General features: G+C 47.1%; 1 protein-coding gene and 1 long non-coding RNA gene across 2 annotated transcripts in view; one reads left to right on the top strand and one right to left on the bottom strand.

Moving 5' to 3' along the window:
• Nucleotides 1-17,575, top strand: part of HS3ST4 (heparan sulfate-glucosamine 3-sulfotransferase 4) — a 398,224-nt gene that overhangs the window by 172,850 nt on the left and 207,799 nt on the right. The window lies entirely within an intron of this gene.
• On the bottom strand, nt 8,765-17,195 carry LOC140598300 (uncharacterized). The gene is made up of 3 exons (XR_012000599.1): nt 16,956-17,195; nt 15,156-15,293; nt 8,765-14,382 (listed from the first exon to the last, which is right to left on the bottom strand). It is a non-coding gene; the product is annotated as an uncharacterized lncRNA (long non-coding RNA).

Here is a 17,575-nt window from a genome sequence, read left to right as displayed (position 1 = left end):
GCCTCCGAGAATCCCTGTGGCATAAAGGGTGTGTGTGTATGTATGTGCACATGTGTGTATACCTACCTGTCTGTGTGTGTGTGCACATGTGTATATGCCTACCTGTCTCTGTGTGTGCGCGCAAGCATGCGTGAGCATTTGTCTTTTCCAGCTTATCTTTGACATTCTGATTTTACTAACTCTTATTTAATATAAGAATAATAACAGTAATTACTGAAGGTTCTTGGGGGTACCAGAAAGGAGCAAAAGGAAAGCTGGCCTCATACACCGCCATCTGCTGCCGGGCAGCAGGAGGGGCTTGCATCCAGTTGCATCACAGCCGAGGGACCAGGCTGGTGATTTGCTCCCTGTGGAGAAACCACATTGCTGGTGTGAGTTTACAGATCCCCCCGGAGCAAAAGCAAGTCTGGATGGTGCAGTAATAGCCGTCTCTTAGCGCAGCGCAGAAGGCAGGCTGGGGCACCTGTCATCCCCCCTGCAGCATGGGCATCATTGCAGGAGCCTCAGGGATCTGGAGCAGCGGCCAGAGGTGTTGAGGGTGGGTGCCTCCCCCTCATCGTGGATTCAGTGCTGGCTTTGCCACCTGTAAACTTCGTGGCTTTGGGCAAGTTCCTTGATCTCCTTTGGACTTTTATTTTCCCAGATCCAAAATAGGTGAATATGAAGTGGACACTTCAGAATTACAGAGAGGGCCCCATAGTTCAGTGGCTTTTTGCCATAAAGCTGCAGGGCCTCGGGCACACAGCTCGTGTCCTCAGAACCAGTCCTCTTCGACAGCAGGGCCAGCAGCACAGCTAGCATTGATTGGATCGTTATCATTCTGAACCCAGCGTGAGCCCATGTGATCCTCTCAGAAACTTCCATCAGTACGGGGGGTTATTAAGACTTCCCATGTGAGGAAACTGAGCCACAAAATCAGTTGTCTCTGGGAGTCACACTAGCATTTATTAAGTCCGAGATGCTGTGCCAGGCCCTTTACATTGAATTCTTAGAACACCTGTGCGGTCATCTTCATATGAAATGTATTGTTATCTCAGTTTTAGAGATGAAGAAAAGAAGGCTCAGAGAGGTTCAGTCACTTGGCCAAGGCTGCACAGGACCAGGATCCAGATCTCTCTTTGGCCAGCGCTTCCGGCCTTCCTGGAGCATTCATCTCCACCTCTGGGATGTTAGTGGGTAGAAGTCACAGGCCATCCAGTCTAACGTTGTCCCGCTCAACTCAGGCCTGAGAGGATAAATTAATTAAATCAGAGCAGGATGTTTTCTGTGTAAATCTTTGGATTCAGTCTTTTTGGGCATCAGTTATGACCTTGCCCGTGGCAGTTTGCCTGTCCCTACTGAGCCTTGGGGCATTTCCAGCACCTGGCCAGCCTCTTCTCCTCCCTGCTTCTCTCCTTACCTCTCCTCATTCTTCTATACATCCGTCCATCCCTCCCTGCATCCATCCCCTGCTCCCTCCCTTCCCTCTCTCTCATGCCAGATCCCATACTCTAGGTATTGTGGATACAACAGCAAACAAAAATTACATGCAATCATGGAACCTGTGTTCTGTTGGGGACAGATGAAGTAAGTCGAACATAAACTATGTTACATGGTGATAAGTGTTAGGAAACCAAAACTAAAAACAAAATAGTGTAAGTGGTGGGGAAGGGAAGTTTGGAATTTTAGGTGGAACCTGCGAGGGCCTCGCTCAGAAGGTGACATTCAAGTAAAGCCAGGGAGTGAAAAACAAAAAGGTTGTCTTCAGGAAGAGCTTTGCAGACAGAGGGGCAGTACCAAGTGAGGAAACCCGGAGATGGGCACATCCAGAAAAAAAGGCTGATGTAGATCTAGTGGGATGAGCCAGTTGGCAGGTTGGAGCAGGTCAGGTAGGGGCCTTTCGTAGCATTGCCAGGACTTTGGCTTTTTGTCTGAGTTAGGTGGTACTCTCTTAGAAGACACTAAGCAGAGGTACACCATCATCTGACTTAGCTTCAGTGGGATCACTTAGTTTTAACAGAGTAGACCAAAGAGGGGCTCATGCAGAAATGGGGAGGTCAGCTAGCATACTACTGCAGTGGTACAAGCAAGAAAGAATGGCATGCTGGACCAACGTGGTTGAGTTCTGGCTGTATCTTAAAGTAGTGGGCGACAGGACTTGGAGTGGGAGAGACAGCCGGTATCTCTTCCTGTTCCACTCATTCCTGGTCCATAGAGAAGGGAGAGACAGCTCCTCTAGGTCTTAAAGTCTGGCCATTTAGGAGGATATGCCTGTGGTAGTGATAAGTGGAGGAAATCCAAGAACATAGGTAAGACATAGTGTCAAGGAGTGTGCTTGGTTGGGTCCTCCAAGGAGCAGAAGTAGATGCCAGTACAGGATGAGAGACACACAAGAGGTTTTGGGGCGATTGTGAAGGACAAGTGGGAGCGAGTTGGGAATGACGGGGAGGGTTTTCAGATTGCAGTGTGTGTCTGACGCCTGCAGGGGAGGAGGCAAAGGAGGACAATTGGGTAGAAGTTGTTGCAGACACAATTCTAAAAGGAATCTGGCCAGGCCAGTGGAGAGTCCTCAAGCCAAAGCTACCCATCAATGGTGCTCCCTGTGCAGGGCACTCTAGAGGTGTATTTTCTTGGCTTCCTCAGAGAGGGTGCCCAGATCCAAATGGGGGAAAACAAATTCATGTTTGACCAAAAAAGCCAGAGCCATGTGTTGGGAGCCTCATAGAGTGATAAGTAAGCAAGTCGGGGGGTCAGTAACAAGGAAGAAGGATAGTAACGTAAACTTCCATGGTGCTTACCATAGTGAGCCATAGGTATTTCTATGCGATAGGTTGTATCTCGCTTAGTATTTACAGTCATGCTGTGAAGTAGCAACAGGTATGGATCCAGGTTTAAATGAGAAAATTGAAGCATAGAGAGATTAATTAACATAAATAGTCTTGAATTCAGACTCAGTGGGACTCCAGAGTCTGTCCTTTGTTTTTGTTTTGTTTCTTTTATTTTTTATTTTTTAAAAGATTTTATTTATTCATAGAGACAGAGAGAGAGAGGAGAGAGAGAGAGAGGCAGAGACACAGGCAGAGGGAGAAGCAGGCTCCATACAGGAAGCCTGATGTGGGCCCTGATCCCTGGTCTCCAGGATCACACCCCGGGCTGCAGGCGGCGCTAAACCGCTGGGCCACTGGGGCTGCCCTGTTTTGTTTTTTTTTTTTGAGAGAGAGAGAGACCGACCTGCGTGGGGATGGAGGAAGGGCTGAGGGAGAGAGAGAATCTCACCCAGACTCCATACCCATCGGCGAGCCCAATGCAGGACTTGATCCCAGAACCGTGAAGTCATGACCTGAGCCTAAATCAAGAGTTGGACACTTAACCAACTGAGCCACCCAGGCGCCCTCAGAGCCTGTCCTCATAACTATGGTGAGAAGAGCCGAGACAGCTGTAGTTCCTCCGTACTGGGGGACATCAGGCAGCATATGGGTGGATTTTTTTGGCTACAGGCCCGGGATCAGGCCAGATGATTGTCACAATGCCAGTTCCTGCTCAAAGCACTCTTCTGGCTCAGAACCCCATCCCGGCCCTTGATATGATCACTTAGCCATGGAGGGACATGATCCCAGTCTATCCTGCCTTCCACTTTATTTGCAGAGCTTAACTTGTATTGGTGCCCAATCAATGTTTGTTGAAGAAATTATTCAATGGTTCAAAAAGCAATGGAATAAATACATGCCTGCAGACTATCTTCCAGATTCCGGAGAGTGGTCAGCTCATGGGCTCCTACTGATAAGAAGTGTTTTTGCTAAAGTTATGTCTCTGTCCCAGGGATTGGTGAACGGAAAGGAGGGGCCTCATCCACACTAGCTTGTTCGCCCAGTCTGCTGGCATGGTTATGGCTACTCATGATTCCCTGTTTTTTAGTGAGCTTTTGGAGCACAATACTCTACCCTAAACATCATGGTATAAATGATAATCATTTTATCATTTCTCATGATTTTGAGAAATGATCCCATCCCATCATGGCTGGTGGGGTGGTTTTTCTGGTTGTGGGCCAACTCAGCTGATGTCTACTCAGCTGGCAGCTCAGCAGAGGCAGCCTGTTCTGGGATGATGGCTTTTGCATCTGACAGTTGGCTCTGTGTCAGCCAGGGCAGTGGGCATGACTCAACCATGTGACTGTCATCCGGCAGTTCATGGAGCAGTGGTTGCGGGGTTCCCAAAGCAGCACGAGAGCAAACTCCAATGTACCAGTGTTTTTCAGCCTCTGTTTGTGTCACGTCTGTTAATGTTCCCATTGACCAAGAGAACTCCTATGGCAAGGCCGGATACAAAGAGTAGATGAGTTAACTTTCATGTTAATGATAGGAGCCGTAAAGTCATAGTGTGAAGGGGTGCGTCTATCAGGGTAGGCGACATTTGTGACTATTCCCCATAGCCATACCTGACCCTCTGGGTCCAACTGTCCAAAGAGTCCTTTTTGCTGGTGTCATCTTCTGCAGATGGGCCCTGTTTTCCATCTTCCTCATGCTATCCCAGTTGAAGTTTCTGGCTTTGCTCAGATCTGCTCCTGATGCTCCTATTGCATCCGGTTTTTAAATATTCAGACATCGACTCAGTGTGGACTGGGTTTTTCCCCTAGACTTGGCTTTTGTGAAGTCCTGACTGTTCTTGTGTGGACCATTGTTTTGGCTTCCTTTTATCCATCTATCCATCCATGCATCCACCCATGTGTGCATCATCCATCCATCCATCTACTCACCCACCCATCCATCCACCCAGCCATCTATCCATTCATTATCCATCCATTCATGCACCTATCCATCCATCATCCATCCTCCATCCATCCATCCATCCACCCACCCATCCACCTATCCATCCATCATCCATCCATCCACCCATCCACCTATCCATCCTTCTGTCCATCTGTCTATCCATCCATCTCTCTTCCTTCCATCCATCCTTATGTTCATTTGGTGCATTTGATTCCTCTTTAAGGGTTGCGTGGGCATCTGTATAAGAGCTTTGTTTAACAGGGAGACAGATGTGAACCCAAGTGAAGCAGTATGGAAGCATCAAGGTGGAGGGGCTAATCCCCCCCCCCCCAGCACTCCTTTAGCATCCCATACTTCCCTCAGCACTCACAAACATGTTTGTGTTTTTTCCTGTGTTTCCCACTAAACTAAAATTTCTTTGAACCCAGGGACCACATTTGTCTAATTTAGTGTTGTATCCTTATCCTCAGCACAATGTCTGCATAGAGGACATATTTCATAAACATTTTGTTGAACTGGATTGAACGGAAAGCTACAGAAAAGAGATGTTTCCACTAGGCTCCAAACAATAGCAAATAACATTGAATCCACAGCAACTGTGATTATAGCTGGGGTTATTCTCATTTTATAAGTGAGGAAACAGGTCCAGGGAGGTTAAGTGAATTGCTCTAGATCACACAGATGTTAAAGGGATGGAGCCAGGTTTCTGGTCGTAGAGCCTGCGTGCATCTCACTAACAAATTACTGTCAAATAGGAAGAAAAGCTGGGGAAGAAAGATCCAGCCTCTTTTATTGATGACTCACTCATAATTTTCAGCAGATCCTTTCTACATTTCTGAATCCTGCCTTGCTATTCACTCATCCATCAATTCATCCATCCTTCTTTCCATCCATACGTCCACCTAGTCATCCATCCAGCAAATGTTTAATGAACTCTTGATTCTTTTTATTCATAGCTGAATCCCCAGCACCTGGAAATGTACCTGGGATGTAGTTGATGCTTGAATGAATGTTCTGGGCAGTTGGAAGGCAGTATAGGCATAGTGATAATTAGAACCTGGACTCTGGAGCCAGTTTGTTGTGGGTTCCAGTGCTAGCTCCACCGTATATCAGCTGAGTGACCTTGTACAAGTCATCCAGCCTCTACCTTGGCTTACTTATCTTTATATGGGGCTAACGATAGTACCTGTCTCGTGGGATCCTTGAGAGTGAGGGGCACTGATACACATGCGTGTATTGCGCCACTCACACAATACTTCCTGACCTATTATAGATCCCTTGTAGTGTTGCTGGTTTATTATCATTAAATAAGTGGGATAATGTATTGATCAAATAAGACAAGGCCACTGCTGTCATAGAGACTGCATTTTAGAGACCTAGATAACTATCAAACAAATAACCAGATAACGAAGGCAAAGCCAGATAAGCTAACTCTTCTGTAACTTCACTTTTGTTTCAAATTGTTCCCTTGTTCCTATCATTGCTTTTTGGATACCTGGGGGCATGGAAGCCTTGCTGTCCTTTTACTTGTCTCCATTAGAGGAGGGAGGGGACAGTGCCTCCTCAGTGTGGGGTTGGTCATGGGGTGTCGATGAGAATGCCAAGCGGTGTCTTGGCGTCCCAATACCTAGTCCAGTCTGTGTGTCCATGCTGGCTCTGCAGACCTCGGCTCCTCCCTAGATACAGTCAGGTGCCTGCCCTCTGTGGAATGCGCAGAATGCGTTTCTGGCAATCCCTGGGTAACTCACCCTTGTTTGTCACTGCTGCTAAGACCATTCTGGAACTTGGGAATGGTAGGCACGTGAAATGTGACTGCAGACTTCGGCTGTTTCCCACTCTTCCAAATGCTCTGGAGCCCAAGAGTGGAGATTTCTGGCATCTTTAAATATGACTGAATTGCAAGTATCCGCGGGTAAAGGAGACGTGGCCATGGGGGTGTAGCTCATGCCACCTGTGAGGGCTGTTGCCAGGAGTGTGATCAGCATACCCAGGGATCCTGGGCGCCGGGAGCCAGGGTAGTAATTTGTACCCCTGACTCCCTGCTTCCCTGCAGATTGATGGATACAGATAAAATGCCCAACAGCAGGCACATTAGGACCTAAGGCAGTAACTCAGGCAAGACTGCTACTCTTAGACTAATGTTCCCTTTCTCTTGCAAAGATTTCTGGAACACAGCTCAGAAAACCAAAGAATTTCAGAATTGGAAGGGATATAAAAATGCCACGATGAAACCCAAAGCCAGCTTGATCTAAGGTCCCTTCCAATGAGACCTCCACTGTCTTTTCCCTCATTCGCCAGCCACACTAAATTCTCAACCATTTCTAGAAAACACCCTGCTCTTTTTGCCTCTGACTTCTGACATGCACGGTTTTTGCCTCCTGGACTACTGTTTGCATGAAGAGCCTTTTAATTGGAGATGCCAGGAAATCCAACTCACACTGTCTTCAACAAAATAAAATATATCTATTGACTCACATAACGAAGGGTCCGTGGGTTGGTCTGGCTTCAGGTACAGTTTGATTCAGGACATAAATAATGCTAACAGGACCCAGCATTTGGCCATGCTTCTTGTGAGTGGCTCCATTCCCAGGATCTGTTGTTTTTCTTGGCAGCTTCAAGATTCTTCTCTTGGAGAGTTACAAGATGGTTCCAGCAGCTGCAGGCTTCACCTCCTTCTAGCACCGAATGTGGTGGAATCTGTACCTTTCTGCACCCCCAGTCTATGTCCCCTTGTCTCTCATTGGCTCTACTTAGACAAGGCCATGGGATGTCCTGACTGGCCTAAAACTCCAGGAGCTGTGGTCTCCCAGGGTCATCCTACTCAATGAGCAGTGTAGAGAATGGATAAGAAGTCTCCCAAAGAATATTTCCATGTTTTGGTAGAAGGAGGAAGGGTGGGTAGAAGGGACAAAGTATCTGTGTCTTTATTTTTGTGACTCCACTTATTACTGATATTTTTTCTTTTTTCTCTTTCTTTCTTTCTTTCTTTCTTTCTTTCTTTCTTTCTTTCTTTTTTCTTTCTTCTTTCTTTCTTTCTAAAAAGATTTTATTTATTTATTAATGAGACACACACACACATACACACACACACACACACACACGGGGGAGAGAGAGAGGCAGAGACACAAGCAGAGGGAGATGCAGGCTCCATGCAGGGAGCCCGACGTGGGACTTGATCCCGAGTCTCCAGGATCAGGCCCTGGGCTGAAGGTGGTACTAAACCGCTGAGCCACCCAGGCCTCCTTCATTATTGATATTTTATTTATTTTTCCCTGTCTTCTCTCCAGGCTGACTTAATTGCCTTAGCCTCCACGCTTCTCATAGCCTGTGAGAGTAAGCTTTGTTTTTGTCATATTTTGGTGGTCCATTGTGCATCCCCAGCTGGGCTTTAGGATCTCCCCAAGGGAACTCCTATTGGAGTAGCCCCACCTACGATTTTGTGCTGGGTGTAACAGTACGGATTAGTAAAGGTTTCTTGAATGAAAGGGTGATATCCTAGATCGACCCTTAATTTGATGGCTGGAGTCCTCACTTTGAAACTCTAAAACCATGCCTGTGCATTCCTGGGGTCGCATGGTGCCCTAGCCAATTCCTCACATGTTTTACCCTATTCGGTGATCGCCCTGGGTTGAACCAGGTCCAGCTCCAAACGCACGCCCCACGCAGAACTGGTGAATGCCGCCTTGTTTGGAAACAGGGTCTTTGCAAATGTAGTGAGTTGAGTCGAGGTCCTCCTGGCTTAGGGTGGGCCCTAATTCAGTGGCTGGTGTCCTTAGAAGAAATGATGCAGAGACCTAGAAGAGATCCCACCGGAGGGAGGGAGGCCGGCCACGTGCAGACAGTGGCGGGAACGGGTGTAATCACACAGCTCTAAACCATGGAACCTCCAAGCTTTGCTGGCAACCCCCGCCCCGGAAACCAGGGAACAGCAAGGGAGTGTTTTTCCCTGGAGCCTTCAGAGGGAGCACCACCCTGCTTTCACCGGCCTGGCAGTCAGAACAAGGGAAAATACATTACTGTTTTTTTTTTTATATAAATTTATTTTTTATTGTTCAATTTGCCAACATATAGAATAACACCCAGTGCTCATCCCATCAAGTGCCCCCCTCAGTGCCTGTCACCCAGTCACCCCACCCTCCGCCCACCTCCCCTTCCACCACCCCTAGTTTGTTTCCCAGAGTTAGGAGTCTCTCGTGCTGTTGTCTTAAAGCACCCTGTTTGGGGTACTTCCTAGGACAGCCCCAGAAATCGAGCACCATGGAGATTCTTCCTCTAGGGAGTCGGTCCTGGTTCAGTAACTCGTTTCTCCAGCAGCTGCTGATTCGGGATTTAGCACGTGCCAGGCACTGGAGAGGTGCCGGGGACCCAGATGGCGCAGGCTTTTGGGCCACCCATCCCTTCGCCCTGTTCTCTGGCGAGTCCCCTCTTGGAGATGGCTCCAGAGAGTGTGCTGCTGCTTGGGGAACGTGTCAGATCTGGAGCCAGATGGACCTAGACTCTTCCTATCCTTGATCCTTACCAGATGTGTGACCTTGGGCAGAGTGGCCTTTGACCTCTGTCCGTCTCCCTTCCTCATCTTCAATAACGTGGAGTTGGGATGGGGGCCGACTGAGGTATTGTGTGCCAAATGTTCAGCCCATCCCCAGGCCTACATCTGGCTGCTATTTTGATGGCTGCCTGAAGAATTTGGATGTAGAGGCCGAGTCTTTCTTTGTCATGTCAGTTTGACCACAATCTGTGTGTTTGGAAGTCCTCTCCCTTCCCTGGTTGCATTACCTTGGTGATGCTTGCAAGTGCTAATGTCTATCAGAGCTACACCCGGACCTGTCACAGAAACGTCACCTCCCTTGCTCGAAGAGTTCTACTCCAAGTAATGCAACCAGAAAGATTCAACTTGCTGTGTGAGCCACGTCCCATCGTAGACTGGTATTGAGCTTGTAGGCAATGAAAACCGGCCAGGTGCATTCACACCTGCTGCCCCATGAATGGCTTGTCCAGATGGTTGCTGGGCCCCAAGGGCAGGACCTCATGTTTATCTCTGTTACATTTCATGTTGTGTGATTCAGCCTTCCGTACCAGCTGGTGGAGGTCTTCTGGGATCCTGATTCCATTATGTAGCATATTGCCTACAAGATAAAGTCCCCACTTTGTAGTGCACACAGATTTCTATCAGCCTTTATTCGAGGTCTTGATAAAAATGTTGAATGTTGGGCCAAAGGCTGAGCCGGCCCTCCCCGCTGGCAGTGGTGAGGAAGACAGTCTCCTGGTGGTGTATTAGGGCCCCGGGGGGTGGGCTCCGGAAAGGGCCACCAGCATCCTCTGTCCTGTCTGCTTCAGGGAGAAACAACTCCCAGTGCATTTCTGTCCCAACTCTTTTTGCTCTCAGAAAAGCCCCAGGCCACTACAGAATGATTTGCGGGTGCCACTGTCTCCAACCACTAAGCTGAGGTCCCTGGGGTTAACTCTAGACATGACTGCATCTATCAGACCTTTAAGGGGTCTGTTTGATTCTGAAGGATTCCAGAACTTCCTACAGCTTTAAGTGATGTGCCTTTGGATGAGTGCTGGACCCACAATTTAGGAGACCACTGGATAATACGACCTGTCGCCGTAACTGCTCACCTTTATCAAACACTCAGAGTTTTGGAGGGGCAGGCACAGTGCGCTGGCTCACTTGATCCTTTCAACAAACTTTTGGGCTGGACACTATGCTAGGGGGCCTCAGAAAACTTAGGAAAGTTGTCCAATAAGGTCAGGGAACTAACTGATCATTGGTAGTACAGTTAGTCAAACCCAGACCCGACTTCCCTGGGACTCCCGGCTACCCCAGGCCCCTCTCTTAGTGCCAGGCAACTTTTCTGTACATTAACTCAGCAGGATGTTTATATGATTAATCCATTCATGAAATGCATTTGCTTAATGGCTGGTTTCCTTCACAAGACTCTCAGATTCACTTGGCCAAGGACCGTGTCTACTTGGCGTCCCCGTAGCCCAGCACCATACCTGGCACTTGGCTAACACTCCATAAATATTTGTTGAAGGAAGGGACGGCTTCACACAAATGTGCTTTAATCCACTTCCATAGGGTAGAAGGTGAACTCGATGGATGGTATTTATATTGTGACATGTGGCCGTCTCGGTGTAGCAGGGCTCAGCGTCCCAAATGGGAGTAAACACTCTCCTCCCAGAGCACTGAGAATTAATTAAGGTTTGTGACACCCTTTAAAATTCCTTACGATATATGGCTGCTTTCATCTGGCTAAGTGCAAGCCGGCATTATGGGGCCATTACTGGGCCACGCTGCTAATGGGCATTTGTCAACCTCCTTCCCGTCCACCGTGTGCTAGACCCGTGCATCCCCGGTAATTGCTAAATAACTCATGGAGCACTTGAGTTGCTAAATTAATAGATGAAATAATAGAATGGAAATAGGAACAGGCATGTGGGATGAATAGAGCCATCCCAACAAGGTTTTCCCTGCTCGTATGTCTCTTAAATAAAGACTACTCTTCTGGTTAGGATTGCAAGAATGGATTTTTATAGACTTTGGGAGAGTTCAGTGGGCTTGTGGGAGTTGTGGTGGCTATATTTGATGGGTGGTCTCCTGTAATTCTGCTGGAAGTCCTGAGGGATGAGGGGAGCGAGTCTACTCACACCGTGATTTAACTGTAGACAGCTCACCCATCAAGGAAGGAGGTAGGTGAGAAGAACCAGCTGGCTTTTTGAGCAGGAGCAATAGAATGAACCAATAATGGCTTTCCTGCAATGATTCAAATACAAGCAGGAAATTTAGAGGTGGCTGGTCTCGAAGGAAAGATAAATAAGCAGCAACAGTTGAAGCCAGGACACGGGGTGAGGACCCCGCTCATCCCATGAAAACCTCTTACAGACAAAGGAGTCTAACCCATTCCACTTAGTGTCCAAGACCTTCAGCTTCATTACATGTTCACATCCTTTTGCCTGTCAGTGCAAATTAAAATAAATTTTGGAGAGGAAAACTTAACTCTAGAGTTTTGAAGTGAAAAATTAAATTAAAAAAAAAAAAAAGGAAAAATGAACAGAGAAGTCCCTAAGGATCCTGAACACTCCTAAAATACTCCTGAAATGTACTTGAGATTTGTTTGGGGTGTATCAGACGGATAAAATTCAGATGATATTGTCATTAGATAAATTATTCTTAAAAAAAATTCTTAGGTGTCAGAGACTGGCAATAAAGAACATCTGGATACCCCTCCTGGATACATGAATAGACACTCAAAAGGAGATGGAATTTTCAGTGGTGAGCTGGGTCCAGGTGACATGGTGATTTGGGGGAGATGCATGGGGAGGGCCTTTTGATGTTTGGCACCCAGGCAGGAGGCTCCTGGCATCTGTGATCGGGATGGGTATATTTTCAGAAGGACTTTGTATGGTAATGGCAGCTTCTTTGCTGCGAGGTGTCCTCGCATCTCTCCTCCTGTGGGTGGCCTCCTTGCTTCCTAGGCAATCATCTGAGGTTGATGAGGGACTGTTCAGAGCAGGAGGACGGGAAGTCCCGGGGCGGGGGGGGGGGGGGGGTCGTGTGCAGCCCGGAAGTCCAGGGCACCTGGGGTGAGAGGGGTGTGAGTTTCAATCGAAGCTCTGTCTCTTCTCAGCACTGAGATTTTGGATAAAGATCTTCTCCTTTCTCTTGTCCAGTTTTGTCAGCTGCAAAATGGGCTAAAATAGCACTTACTGAAGAATTTTTTTTTAATGAAAGTATTAGATTTTATGTGTTAAAAATTCATCTCAGTACCTGGAACACTGTCAGTGATCAATAAATGATAGTGATGATGGCAGTTATTATAATCGACATGATTAAAATGGCAATATAATCACAATAGGGATTATAGCAACAAAAAGGCAGCAGGCTCAGAGCCCCACGGAGGACTTGGGGTACAACCCAGTGAAAGCCTGGAGCCCGCTTAGATGGTGTCCAAGTGGTAAGGATGGATGGAAGCAACCCTTTGGCTCCTCCGGGTGTCCGGGATCAGATTTCAAACAATACCTTAATATTATCATTGGAGTCACTGTTATCATTTACCATCATGTGTAGCAAAGAATCTGACCTTGCTCAAGATGCCTGGTCTCTGTCCTCGGCTCCTGGCAGGTAACCCAGTGTTGTGCCTGATAGGAATGTGTTTGCTTGGGACCCAGGTCACAATATGATTTACGGTGGGGGATAGCCACACGTCGCGGTGAGGGTGGTCATGCCTGAGCCATGCCAGGAAGATAGAGGTGAGATTTGGGGAGGGGGCTTCAGGTCATGCCCAAAGGGGTGAGGACTGGAGATGGAGATTAGCCACATGAGCTGTCAGTCAGGCCTGCCCAGTAGAGCTCCAGCAAAAGCTCTGACCTCAAGGCTCAGGGAGCAGCCTGGGTTTGCAATACCCCATATGCGTTGTTGTGCGTGGATGCAAGGAAGGAGGACATCCTTATTCCTTGGGGAGAGAACAGTGGAAGCTCGCCCTTTGCTACTTTTCTTGGTCTCTCTTCCTGTGGCTGATCTTAGCCTATAGCCTCTCCCGGTAATCATGAGCACCACCACTTAGAGTGACTGAGTTTTTCTAGTGAGTTAACAAACCTTTAAGGGTGCTTTTAGGAAATCACCTCCTATAAACTTGCAGTTGGTTTTAGGAGGGAGGGCGGCCCTGGGGGCTGTGCCTTCTAACTTCACTGCTTACATTGAGCACCCACACCCAGGAAACTTAAATTGTCCCATAATCCCACTATTTAGATAGAGAGTCACTGTTTTATTTTGATGAACCTTTACATATATGTGCATATTTGCACACATCTGTGCTGACAGGTGTGGGATATTTAAATTGTTCATACTTTTCATTGTTATAATTAATTGTGGGTTGAACATCTTGGTAGTCAACCCTCCACATAGCTACAGGCATGGCGATTTCCTTTGGATGGGAACTTCTTAGAAGTCTAACTGTTGAGGTTTGCATCCTATGTCAAGCTCTCCCAGACTGGGTGGTGCTGGCCAAAGGCGTGGGACTTCATGCTGGGACAGCATGTACTCTCTGGCCCAGTAGCATCTTGGCTGATAAACAAAGAACTCAGACCTGAGCAAAGTCAGTGACCCACAGGGCTTGCTCATATCAACTTCTAGTCACATGGATTGTGTACTTTATTTTACTATAAGTGAACAAGCCCTGGGGTGCCTGGGTGGCTAAGTCGGTTAAGCATCCAACTCTTGATTTCAGCTCAGGTTATGATCTCAGGGTCGTGAGATGGAGCCCTACACCGGGCTCCCTGCTAGGTGGGGAACCTGCTTAAGATTCTCTCTCTCCTTCTCCCTCTGCTCCTCCCCCCATCTCTTTCTCTCTCTCTCTTAAAAAAAAGAAAGAAAGAAAGAAAGAAAGAAAGAAAGAAAGAAAGAAAGAAAAAAGTGAACAAGGCCTTCAGATTCATAGGCCAAGCTCTAAGTGTTTTCTATAGGAGCAGCCTCGATGGAAAGTCCATCTTTCTGAGCAGAAGTAGCCAGTTAACCTTCTGCTTCTTAACATTTTTGCTCTTGGTATTTTCAGATGGTTTTGCTTTCAGAAATGCATGTGAGTTTTCTTGAGGAAACTGAGGCACTCATCTTCTGGCCCCTTATCTTGCTGATCTAAATGTAAACAGAGTCACTGTTAGGTGAGTCCGGGGACTAATGTATTGTATCCACTTGCTGCAGAGCTCAGAGGGTAGCTCAGGATTAACACATAGTTCCTGAATGGAAGACACCCCTGAGAAGTTTCCTCCAATCCACACCCCCCCCCCCAACTCTACCCCCATCAAGTTAGTTGTTAGTGCTCCTGTAAACTTTTGGAACATGGAGTCTGGAAATCAAAGGGAAGAAGCTTGGGGAGATCCCAGGGCATTGTGTCCCGTGCCTGGCTGTACCCTGCAAGAGATTTTGTTCCCAGAATTTCCTTTCAATTCCAAGAGAAAGGAGTGAACAGAGAGAGGGGCGAGGGGGGGTGGGGGAGGCAGAGGAGGACGATGCCAGCTTCCCGTCAGGCAGTTTCTGGCTGCTTTTTCTCTAGACCATTAGTTTATTGATGGTGGGTTGTCTTTCCAGCAAATCTCTTTTGATTGCAAGTGTATAATGAAGAAGTGTTTTAGTGTCCTCCTAGCTCCAGGGAGACCTTGCTAGTTCCTTTCATTCCCACTGAGGTATCAGTGCTGAGGCTGATTCATCTAGAATTTTAGAGCACCGTTCCATCTTGAGGGCTTATGACTACTATGAGCCATCGTAAAGGGAATTCCGACGGTGCTGAGCTAAGTCTTGGAGAGCAGACAGGTTGCTCTTTGTCAAGCCAGGCACAGGAGACAGGTTGGCTGCTGTCCTGACCACATGCCCAGGAGAACAGCATTCACATAGTGGTGTGGGCTGCTCACCTGAATGGTGGCTTCTGCCTCTGGCCACGAAGCATCTCCAGATTCAGGAACTCAAGGCGCTTTCCACATCACAGACCCTGCCTTGCCGGTCTGACCCTCAGGAGGGTGCTGGAAAGCCTTTGAATCCTGTTCACTTTCCTGGTGGGAAATGAGAAGAGGTTCCTCTATACTCTCATATGTCTAATTTTATTCTTAACCTTTCCACTGGACTGGGCTTCGCGGGGCCCCTCGACTAGACTGTAACCCTCATTCATGTTCCTCTGATGCCTCACCCCAGCCTATGGGATTTTTTTTTTTTTTTTTTTGGGCAGACCAGAAAAACCTCATTCTCACAGATCAGTGAGCATATTCTTCTCTGCCTATTGTTTAGCCTGGGATTTGGATCTTTTGAAACTCAAAGGATACAGGCTCTTGAAACTCAGAAAGGCTTTTTTGCTCAAGATATGGTTCTTGCCTTGAGTTTCAAAGGCCTGTTTTGAACCTCAAAGGCCAAGCAGTGACTCTTTCTCTCTTTGAATCCCTGCTAGGAAAAAAAAAAACCCTGCAATGAAGATAGTGGGCGAAGAATGTTCTAGCTTTTGAAGGGGTAGCAGGAAATAACTGAGGCCAAAAGGAAGGAAGGAAGGAAGGAAGGAAGGAAGGGAAGGAGGAAAGAAAGAAAGAAAGAAAGAAAGAAAGAAAGAAAGAAAGAAGAGGAAGGAGAAAGGAGAGGAGAGAAAGGGAGGGAGGGAAAGAAGAACAGGAAGGAAGGATGAGAAAGAGAAAGAAAAGGAAAATTACATCATCTTCCGTTTTGCAATGATCAGCCCCAAACTCTTTCAAACAAGAGGGGACACAGAATTCAAGTTGAGGTCAGCTTTGGCAGGGGGCTAGGCATCCTACAATCTGTATGAACCCAGGTGTCTTCTAGAGTGTGTCCAGGGAATGTAGTAAAATTAGAATGATGAGTAACCATTGTTGGGTGTCGAACCGAGAAGCCAGGCGAGCATTTTCGACAGCACCACCATTACTCACAACAATCCTATCAAATAGGGCTTGCCATTCTTGTTGCCATTTTAAAGGTGGGAAAAGAGACTCAGAGATTGGTTCCATGGTTGGTTAGCAGTGGAGCTTGCGATGATGCCTCAGAGCCACATCTCTAAGCCTTGTGAAAAGAAGCAGAGGCAGTGCAGAGAGGAGCAATGCTTGAGGAAGGGAAATGAAGAGGCAAATTGAAGGAGTCCCATCACATGGCTTTTGCACGTGTATCTCCCTTTACCAGAACACCCTTCCCCCAGATTGAAGTTTCAGATCAAAACATAGAGATAATCATCCATCGCCCCAGCTAACCTGCCCACTACACGCACCCCTACCCCCTCAGATGTTTTGATGAATCCTATTTTATTTTTAAAATTTTTATTCATGTAAGTAATCTCTACACCCAACATGGGGCTCGAACTCATGACCTCGAGATCAAGAGTCTCATGCTCTTCCAACAGAGCCAGCCAGGTGCCCTCTGTACTATTTTTCAAATAGCCTCACCTCTTCTGGAATTATCTTTTCATCTATTAAGGTTTGTACTGTCTGTGTTCCCTTTCTAGAATCTCTGGAGGATAGGCTTCTGAGGTAAGGTACTTTGCGGTTCTGACTTCTTATTTGTCCCTCCTGTTAAAACAGTGCCTGGCTCTTAAAAGCTTATCTGGTAAGTATATTTGATCGAATTCGGTTGAGTGACAGCAAGCAATCAGAAGGGTTAGGAAAGGAAAGGCCCCATCTTGCATATCTCGAACCACATTTAAGAATAGAAAATGACAAGCTTACCTGTTCATTGCTTCTCAGCCTTGACGTCCAAAGCAGGGCTTTGCCCGGTCTGGCTGGTTTGCTTTGGGGCTGCCTCTTTAAGTGAGGATCAGAAAATGCTTTTAATCTTTAGCTTCATTTGTTTATCAAAGACAGAAGAGCCTTTGTCCTACATCACAGCTGGGATACTGCAAAATGGGACTTCCTCTGCCTTATACTTCAGAGGACACAAACGGAGCTAAAACAATGGGTTTTCGGCTCTGAAATAATCCAAGGATGTGAAAATTCAGTTGGACACCCCCCCAGAGGAGGGGAACAGGGCAAGTTCAAATGATTGCCTGGTGTCTGAAACCCTTTATGAGGCTGGGGAGACTGGCTTTAGCCAGTTTTCTCAGGTTTTGCTTCTTCTGAGCATTTGGGGAATGCACCTGCTCTGGACTCTGCCCACCAGACACTTCATGGGTTCCAAGGAAGGCAGGCATCTTGGAGGTAGCTGCTCCAGCCTATTCTAGTTTGTTCCCTACACTCAACTCATCTATACGAGTTTTTATCATATTCAAGCAGTGCCTGTGGTTAATGTATGTAATTCTATATATATGTATATGATAATATATGTCACCCTTACATATGTGTGTAAGCAT

This window comes from Vulpes vulpes, chromosome 3, assembly GCF_048418805.1.
Source record: "Vulpes vulpes isolate BD-2025 chromosome 3, VulVul3, whole genome shotgun sequence".
Taxonomy (NCBI): domain Eukaryota; kingdom Metazoa; phylum Chordata; class Mammalia; order Carnivora; family Canidae; genus Vulpes; species Vulpes vulpes.
This window is presented reverse-complemented; position numbering and strand designations above follow the sequence as displayed.